This window comes from Rhamphochromis sp. 'chilingali', assembly GCF_963969265.1.
Source record: "Rhamphochromis sp. 'chilingali' genome assembly, chromosome: 2".
Classification (NCBI taxonomy): domain Eukaryota; kingdom Metazoa; phylum Chordata; class Actinopteri; order Cichliformes; family Cichlidae; genus Rhamphochromis; species Rhamphochromis sp. 'chilingali'.
In genome coordinates this window covers 32,510,434-32,519,774 of record NC_137930.1, presented here as the reverse complement: position 1 = coordinate 32,519,774, position 9,341 = coordinate 32,510,434, and positions in this window count along the sequence as shown.

The following is a 9,341-nucleotide window of genomic DNA, read 5'->3' as shown; positions in this document are numbered from 1 at the left end:
GTTTGCATAGTAAGCTAACGATTAATAAGATGATGTCAGAGGAATTGGTGCACAAATTATCATCACTCACAGATCAGTGCTGTCGCTCTCTATACACAGTTCGCACGATTGCAAAGTGAAAGCAAAAAAACAAGCGCAAATTCAAACGCGATTTCAATATGTCACATATTGACAGTGGCTCACCGATGCCAATGACATAATTACCCAGCTACATTTCTGAAAGAATGCAAAAGCATTGACATATATTTTTCCTTCCTACAATAGCCCGATGGGCAGGGCAGAGATAGATTTTGGTAGCCCGACTGAAAAAAATCGCTATCCCCAGGATGTCGGGCTAGCGATATTGCGAGCCCTGTATCTGATTGAGGAATCACTCATCTTTGGAAAAGAGAGTTTATTACAGAGAAATGTCTCTTTCCAAAATAAAAGCTATACTATCCGCTTCTTCTGGGCTATATTCTCAGCAGCATATTAAACATATCAGGTCCCCATAAGGAGAATCATGTGCTAACAGCTGTCTAAATGACTCGGCTAAAGTTAGTAGCATGCTTGTTGTTTTTGTCTTTGCACTAGGATGATGTCGGCGTAAATGTGCAGTCATATTCGTTGTGTTCCCACTAGTGCTTTCAGGTTAATCTAGTTGAAATGACCTTAACGCCACAACACGGCAAATCTCCGTTAACGAGCTACCGCCGATCGCCCCGTGCGTGGGGCTAGACGGCCAACACGTTAACGAGCTAACTGCGCTAACACGCTAGCTCCCACCCATGTAATTGAGCATTGCATGGCACATCCAACATACTGTTTTACTTTAGTCCATGAGCTTACCTTCAGGGTCATACGTCACATGAAAACCAAAATAATTCCAAACGCCAGATCTGAATGAGGGTGGGGGAGGTCCATGTTGCAAGGGGAGCTTAACTTCTGTCTTGCTAGCTTGCCCTGCGCTCTTCCTTCTGACGATGCTGTCTGTGTTGAGTGCTCAGTGGATCTGCGCTCGACAGTGCAGCCTAGGCGGAGTAGTCGAACGCAGATTCACTGAGCGCTCAACACAGACAGCATCGTCAGAAGGAAAGTTGATAAAATAAATTACAAATGTTGTATTGTTCGATACATATGCGTACCGAACCGAAAGCACTGTATCGAACGGTTCAATATCGATACGAATATCGTTGCACCCCTATAATCTAGGCGTAGTAAATAAAGAACTCTAGCATATTGAAAATTATGTTGTAAAAGTAAATGAAAAAGCTTTCTTTTACTGCCTCTCTCTACATGAAGTTTGAGTGGTTAAAGTCTTTCTCAGCTGCACGTCTTTTTAGCTATGATAGATTTTGGAATGCCAGGGGAAATCGTTGGTACTACATATAAAAAAATACAGAGAATCCTCTATATTCAAGTATGTGAACTCATCAACATGTTATATTATGAAAATTTGAACCAAATGTTGCCTAAAATCAGTACTATATATTTAAGAATCACTGTCTTTTACTGGGTGCTGTTAAGAAGCTGATGCCAAGTAAACATTCATACTGAAACATAATAATGTCGTCAACTACATTAGATTGACAAAAGAATTCAAAGGTCAGAACTGAGGTGTATTCAGTCCCATTGCCACAGGAATATCAAGCACCTATATCCATGCAGTCTGCCTATAGTCTAGAAGCATTTGTGAAAGAATGGGTCATTCTAAAGACCTCACTGAATTCAACTTGGTGTTGTAATAGGATGCCAGTGTTTGAAAAATTCCATCTCTTCTAGATATTCTATGATCAAGCCTAAGTGGTATTATTGCAAAGTAGAACAATTTAGGCACCATAGCAACTTGGGAACCATAAAGTGGCAAACCATGTTACAAAGAGTGTTACTGAACTCCCTAGTGTGTAAAAGTTGCCAGCCTTTTGCAAATGACATAACTCCAGAGTTCCAAAACTCTTCTGCCATTAACATCGACACAGCAACAAGGAGGCATCGGTTTCCATGGCTGTGCAGCTTCTAAGGTGTAAAGGTGACCCAGTGCTTTTGTCCATGTAGTGTGGAATTAACTGCTTTCAGTGCTGCTGCTCTGCATGTATTGAAGCTTTATCAGTTTGTTAACTTTGCTTAACTAAAATTACCATTCTTATACTGTCATGGCCCTGAGTCATTGGACCCAGCGTTTTGTGTTTATTATTATGATCTTATGTTCTACTGTGTTCTGCCTATGTATTTGGGTTTAGACTTTTTAGCTCTTAGGGTTTTGGTTCCATGCTTCCTCTGTTTTGTGTCTGCCCGTGTCTTCCCTCCCTGTTGCCATGTCTGATGTCTTGTGTTAAGCTCGCGTCTGTGTATACCTGTTGTATTTCCTGTTTTACTTTGATAGTCCCTGGCTGTGTCCCAATTAAGAGACCGTACGCTTGAAGTACGCATTTTGAGTGCGATTACGTCACCGCCACACGACGACGGCTGTCCCAATTCGAAGTGTACTTCAAATGCATACTCCAAATGCGCCGTCGATTTCCCCAAATATCAAGCGTGATCCCATATATCCCACAATTCATAGCGCGGTGGTGGGTGTGGATAATTTGGCCGCAAAATACGGCAGACGGCAGAAGGGAGCGGCCAAAGAGTGAACTGTACTGAATATCATGTCACTTATTTATGTGCGAATGTTTAATAATGAAGAACATTAAAACATTACTGTTGGCCACATGTCGGCAAAGTTATGTGACATTAGGGATGTTTGTACCTTCACCGTTAACTTGGTTTTAAAGCCTCTACAACAACAACAACAAAAAAAACCACCCAGCACGCCCCTGCGGGCGGTTTATCCTTCAAGCTCGGGTCCTCTACCAGAGGCCTGGGAGCTTGAGGGTCCTGCGCAGTATCTTAGCTGTTCCCAGGACTGCGCTCTTCTGGACAGAGATCTCCGATGTTGTTCCCGGGATCTGCTGGAGCCACTCGCCTAGCTTGGGAGTCACCGCACCTAGTGCTCCGATTACCACGGGGACCACCGTTACCTTCACCCTCCACATCCTCTCGAGCTCTTCTCTGAGCCCTTGGTATTTCTCCAGCTTCTCGTGTTCCTTCTTCCTGATATTGCTGTCATTCGGAACCGCTACATCGATCACTACGGCCGTCTTCTTCTGTTTGTCTACCACCACTATGTCCGGTTGGTTAGCCACCACCATTTTGTGCGTCTGTATCTGGAAGTCCCACAGGATCTTAGCTCGGTCATTCTCCACCACCCTTGGGGGCATCTCCCATTTTGACCTCGGGACTTCCAGGTTATACTCGGCACCGATGTTCCTGTACACTATGCCGGCCACTTGGTTATGGCGTTCCATGTATGCCTTGCCTGCTAGCATCTTGCACCCTGCTGTTATGTGCTGGATTGTCTCTGGGACATCTTTACACAGCCTGCACCTGGGGTCTTGCCTGGTGTGATAGACCCCAGCCTCTATGGATCTTGTACTCAGAGCTTGTTCTTGTGCTGCCATGATTAGTGCCTCTGTGCTGTCTTTCAGTCCAGCTTTGTCCAGCCACTGGTAGGATTTCTGGATATCAGCCACCTCCTCTATCTGCCGGTGGTACATACCGTGCAGGGGCCTGTCCTTCCATGATGGTTCCTCGTCTCCCTCCTCTTTCTTGGGTTTCTGCTGCCTGAGGTATTCACTGAGCACTCGGTCAGTTGGGGCCATCTTCCCAATGTATTCTTGGATGTTCGTTGTCTCATTCTGGACTGTGGTGCTGACACTCACCAGTCCCCGGCCCCCTTCCTTCTGCTTAGCGTACAGCCTCAGGGTGCTGGACTTGGGGTGAAACCCTCCATGCATGGTAAGGAGCTTTCTTGTCTTTATGTCAGTGGCTTCTATCTCCTCCTTTGGCCAGCCTATTACCCCAGCAGGGTAGGGCGTACGTGTTGATGGCCCGGATCTTGTTCTTACCATTCAGCTGACTCCTCAGGACTTGCCTGACCCTCTGCAGGTACTTGGTGGTTGCAGCTTTTCTAGCGGCCTCTTCATGGTTCCCATTCGCCTGCGGGATCCCCAGGTACTTGTAACTGTCCTCTATGTCTGCAATGTTGCCTTCTGGTAGTTCAATCCCCTCAGTTCTGACTACCTTCCCTCTCTTTGTTACCATCCGGCTACACTTCTCCAGTCCGAACGACATTCCAATGTCATTGCTGTATAGCCTGGTAGTGTGGATCAGTGAATCGATGTCTCATTCACTCTTGGCATACAGCTTGATGTCATCCATGTACAGGAGGTGGCTGACAACTGCTCCGTTCCGTAGTCGGTATCCGTAGCCAGTCTTGTTAATGATCTCACTGAGGGGGTTCAGGCCTATGCAGAACAGCAGTGGGGACAGAGCATCTCCTTGGTAGATCCCGCACTTGATGGTGACTTGTGCTATGGGCTTGGAGTTGGCCTCTAGTGTTGTACGCCACATCCCCATTGAGTTCCTGATGAAGGCTCTTAGGGTCCCATTGATCTTGTACAATTCTAGGCATTCCAGTATCCAGCTGTGGGGCATTGAGTCATAGGCCTTCTTGTAATCAATCCAGGCAGTGCACAGGTTGGTCAGTCTGGTCTTGCAGTCTCAGCTGATTGTTCTGTCTACCAGTAGCTGGTGTTTTGCGCCTCTGGTATTCTTGCCAATTCCTTTCTGTGTCCCGCTCATGTATTGACCCATGTGCCTGTTCATCTTAGCCGATATGATGCCTGACAGGAGCTTCCATGTAGTACTGAGGCAGGTTATTGGTCGGTAGTCGGAGGAGACCGGTCCCTTCTTGGGGTCCTTGGGGATCAGGACCGTCCGGCCTTCAGTTAGCCATTCCGGGTGTCTCTCGTTAACTAGCAGCTGGTTCATTTGTGCTGCCAGACGCTCGTGGAGTGCAGTCAGCTTCTTCAGCCAGTAGGCGTGAACCATGTCGGGCCCTGGTGCTGTCCAACTCTTCATACTGGAGACCCTTTCTTGGATATCTGCCACTGTGATGGTTACTGGACCCTGTTCAGGGAGGTCGCTGTGGTCTGCCCTCAGATCCTCTAGCCACTGAGCATTGCTGTTATGGGTTGCATCCTTCTCCCATATGCTCTTCCAGTATTGCTCCGTCTCCAGCCTTGGTGGTGCTGTTCTCTTATTGTTCCCTTGCCACTGAGAGTACACCTTTGCTGGTTCTGTGGAGAACAGCTGGTTTATTCTCCTGCCTTCTATCTCTCTGGTGTACCTCCTCAAGCGGCTGGCCAAGGCTGTGAGTCTTTGCTTGGCAGTTTCCAAGGCCTCAGGTATGGACAGCTTGCTGTATTTCTTAGGCACCTTATTTGTCGCACCTTTCTGCAACTCCGTTAGTTGGCTAACCTCCCTCCGTGCTACTTTGATCTTGCCCTCTAGCCTCCTTCTCCATGGAGGGTACTGCCCCTTGTGGCTGTTCAACTTGTAGCCAAGCATCTCACTGATCACTGCTGCCGTATTGTAGATCAGCTTATATACACACACACACACACACACACACACACACACACATATATATATACACATATACTAGGGGTGCAACGATACACAAAATTCACGGTTCGGTTCGGTTCGATACTTTGGTGTCACGGTTCGATATTTTTTCGATACAAAAAAATGTTCATGCATTTTTAATTTGTCATTTATTAAAATTATAAATATATATTTTAACTCAAAAGTACAGTTTTTAAATTTAACCCTAACCCTTGTGCGTGTTTTTTATTTTGACAGCGAATGCACACCTGCGGACCACTTATGTGCAGCCCTGGTTATGTAGCTCGTCATATTGCAGCCACAGAAATTATTTTGTCCATGAAACGATAAAGCTGCACTTTCTTTTTGCCTTATAGTCTGATTTGTCATAACTTCTCCGTTTTGTGGTAAGCTTTTCTTTGGCTGTCACTTCTTCACCCTGACCTGTCTTATTTGGCTCAGCAGAACTGAAATATATATCCTGCTGCTTTTACACAGGCACTCACATAAGCTCAGCGATTCTCTGCGCGATCAACCTCTCACATGTTTAAGCTTGCTGCGGGAGATTTCACTTGTCATATTTGCATAGTAAGCTAACGATTAATAAGACGATGTCAGAGGAATTGGTGCACAAATTATCATCACTCACAGATCAGTGCTGTCGCTCTCTATACACAGTTCGCACGATTGCAAAGTGAAAGCAAAAAAACAAGCGCAAATTCAAACACGATTTCAATATGTCACATATTGACAGTGGCTCACCGATGCCAATGACATAATTACCCAGCTACATTTCTGAAAGAATGCAAAAGCATTGACACATATTTTTCCTACAATAGCTCGACGGGCAGGGAAGAGATAGATTTTGGTAGCCCGACTGAAAAAAAATCGCTAGCTCCGGGACGTCGGGCTAGCGATATTGCAAGCCCTGTATCTGATTGAGGAATCACTCATCTTTGGAAAAGAGAGTTTATTACAGAGAAATGTCTCTTTCCAAAATAAAAGCTATACTATCCGCTTCTTCTGGGCTATATTCTCAGCAGCATAAGGAGAATCATGTGCTAACAGCTGTTTAAATGACTCGGCTAAAGTTAGTAGCATGCTTGCTTTTTTTTGTCTGCTTCCACTTGTCTTTGCACTAGGATGATGTCGGCGTAAATGTGCAGTCATATTCGTTGTGTTCCCACTAGTGCTTTCAGGTTAATCTCGTTGAAATGACCTTAACGCCACAACACGGCAAATCTCCGTTAACGAGCTACCGCCGATCACTCCGTGCATGGGGCTAGACGGCCAACACGTTAACGAGCTAACTGCGCTAACACACTAGTTCACACCAATGTAATTGAGCATTGCATGGTACATCCAACATACTGTTTTACTTTAGTCCATGACTCGCTTACCTTCAGGGTCATACGTCACATGAAAACCAAAATAATTCCAAACGCCAGATCTGAATGAGGTTCAATTTGCCTGTTGCAAGGAGAGCGTAACTTCTGTCTCGCTAGCTTGCCCTGCGCTCTTCCTTCTGACGATGCTGTCTGTGTTGAGCGCTCAGTGGATCTGCGCTGGACAGTGCAGCCTAGGCGGAGTAGTCGAACACAGATTCACTGAGCGCTCAACACAGACAGCATCGTCAGAAGGAAAGTTGATAAAATAAATTACAAATGTTGTATTGTTCGATACATATGCGTACCGAACCGAAAGCACTGTATCGAACGGTTCAATATCGATACGAATATCGTTGCACCCCAAATATATATATACACACATATTTGTATATACATATACAAATATCTAGATCTCTATCTATCTATCTATATATATATATATACACACACACATACACAGTATGTGTATATATGTCAAGTGTTCCTCTGACTGTGAGGTGTCCACACTTGAAAAAGACCAGACTTTGAATTTCACTCAACTTTATTTAGACCAACTAGTTTGATAGCTGGTAGGTAGCAGCAGGTAAAAAACCTTTCAACACAAAAATAAAGAACATTTCATTAACCATTCAGATAAATTACATGCATTACACAGAAGACAGATGAAATAACAAAATACACTTCAGTAAAGCCATTTACCATGTGGTTAACTGTGTTAATTTAACTGTGGTTGTTAAATATACAAAATGTGTCTTCTTTGCATTAACACTTTTTTATAAACAATTGTATTTTAAAGTATACATTTTAGAGTTCACAAACATTTTAATAGACTTTAACTAAGGATTTTCTTTACAAAGAATTATTTTCTTTAAATCAAAACCAAACATTTATTCACTAGTTTTACGATCCACCCAAGGATTTGGGGTAACTATTTTTAATATTAATTAACATAAATATGTGGGAACACTAACTGCACAAACAATTTATTCAAACTTAAACATTCATTTTTGTCAATATAATTTTTTAAACTTAGATGCAGCAACTATTTCCCTAAGCGTAAAACATTTGCACAACTGAGCTTCCATAGTTCCAAATATATGTGCAGCAAATGTGAGCTCAAGAGCTTACCGATAGCCCGTCTTGTTCAAAGTCTTCCTCACAGTGGAAAAGTGCTTTGTTTGCCGTCCTCTCAGTATGTTGCTCACGGGTCAAATGACTGCTGCATGCATTTTAAGGTCTACTAGGCACGCCCACCCTTGATTGCTCTAATGTGGCTCACCTGGCAGGGCGGCGCACACCAGGCCGTGCTTAGTTGTTGATTGCACCCAAGGTCTAATCAGTGGCCATGCGCACGCAGCAGTACCGAACAGGTAGTGGGCAGGAGGAGGAAGAGAGGAATAACAGCCACACCTACTAGGCCAGCGCGACAATATATATACACATACTGTATATACACTCAACAAAAATATAAACGCAACACCTTTGTTACTGCTCCCATTCCCCATGGGATGGACGTAGAGACCTAAAATTCATTCCAGATACACAATATAACCATCCCTCCCAAACAGTGGTCACAAATCAGTCCAAATGTGTGGTAGTGGGCACATCTGCTATATTGAGATAATCCATCCCACCTCACAGGTGTGCCACATCAGGATGCTGATCTGACATCATGAGTAGTGCACAGGTGTACCTCAGACTGCCCACAACAAAAGGCCACCCTGGAATGTGCAGTTTTTTGCGCTATTGGGGGTCTGGGGACCCAGAACCGGTCAGTATCTGGTGTGACCACCATTTGCCTCATGCAGTGCAACACATCGTCGCATGGAGTTTATCAGATTGTCAATTGTGGCCTGTGGAATGTTGGTCCACTCCACTTCAGTGGCTTTGCGAGGTTGTTGGATATTCGTGGGAACTGGTACACGCTGTCGTATACGCCGGTCAAGCACATCCCGAACATGCTCAATGGGTGACATGTCCGGTGAGTATGCTGGCCATGCAAGAACTGGGACATTCTCAGCTGCCATCTGCCCTGAACAATGTGAACCATGATTCATCCGTGAAGCGCACACCTCTCCAACGTGCCAGACGCCATCGAATGTGAGCATTTGCCCACACAAGTCTGTTACAGCGACGAGCTGGAGTCAGGTCAAGACCCCGATGAGGACGACGGGCATGCAGTTGAGTGTCCCTGAGACGGTTTCTGACAGTTTGTGCAGAAATTGTTTGGTTGTGCAAACCAATTGTTCCAGCAGCTGTCTGGGTGGCTGGTCTCAGACGATCTTGGAGGTGAACCTGCTGGATGTGGAGGTCCTGGGCTGGTGTGGTTACACGAGGTCTGCGGTTGTGAGGCCGGTTGGATGTGCTGCCATATTCTCTGAAACGCCTGTGGAGACGGCTTATGGTTGAGAAATGAACATTCAATGCACGGGCGACAGATCTGGTTGACATTCCTGCTGTCAGCATGCCAATTGCACGCTCCCTCAT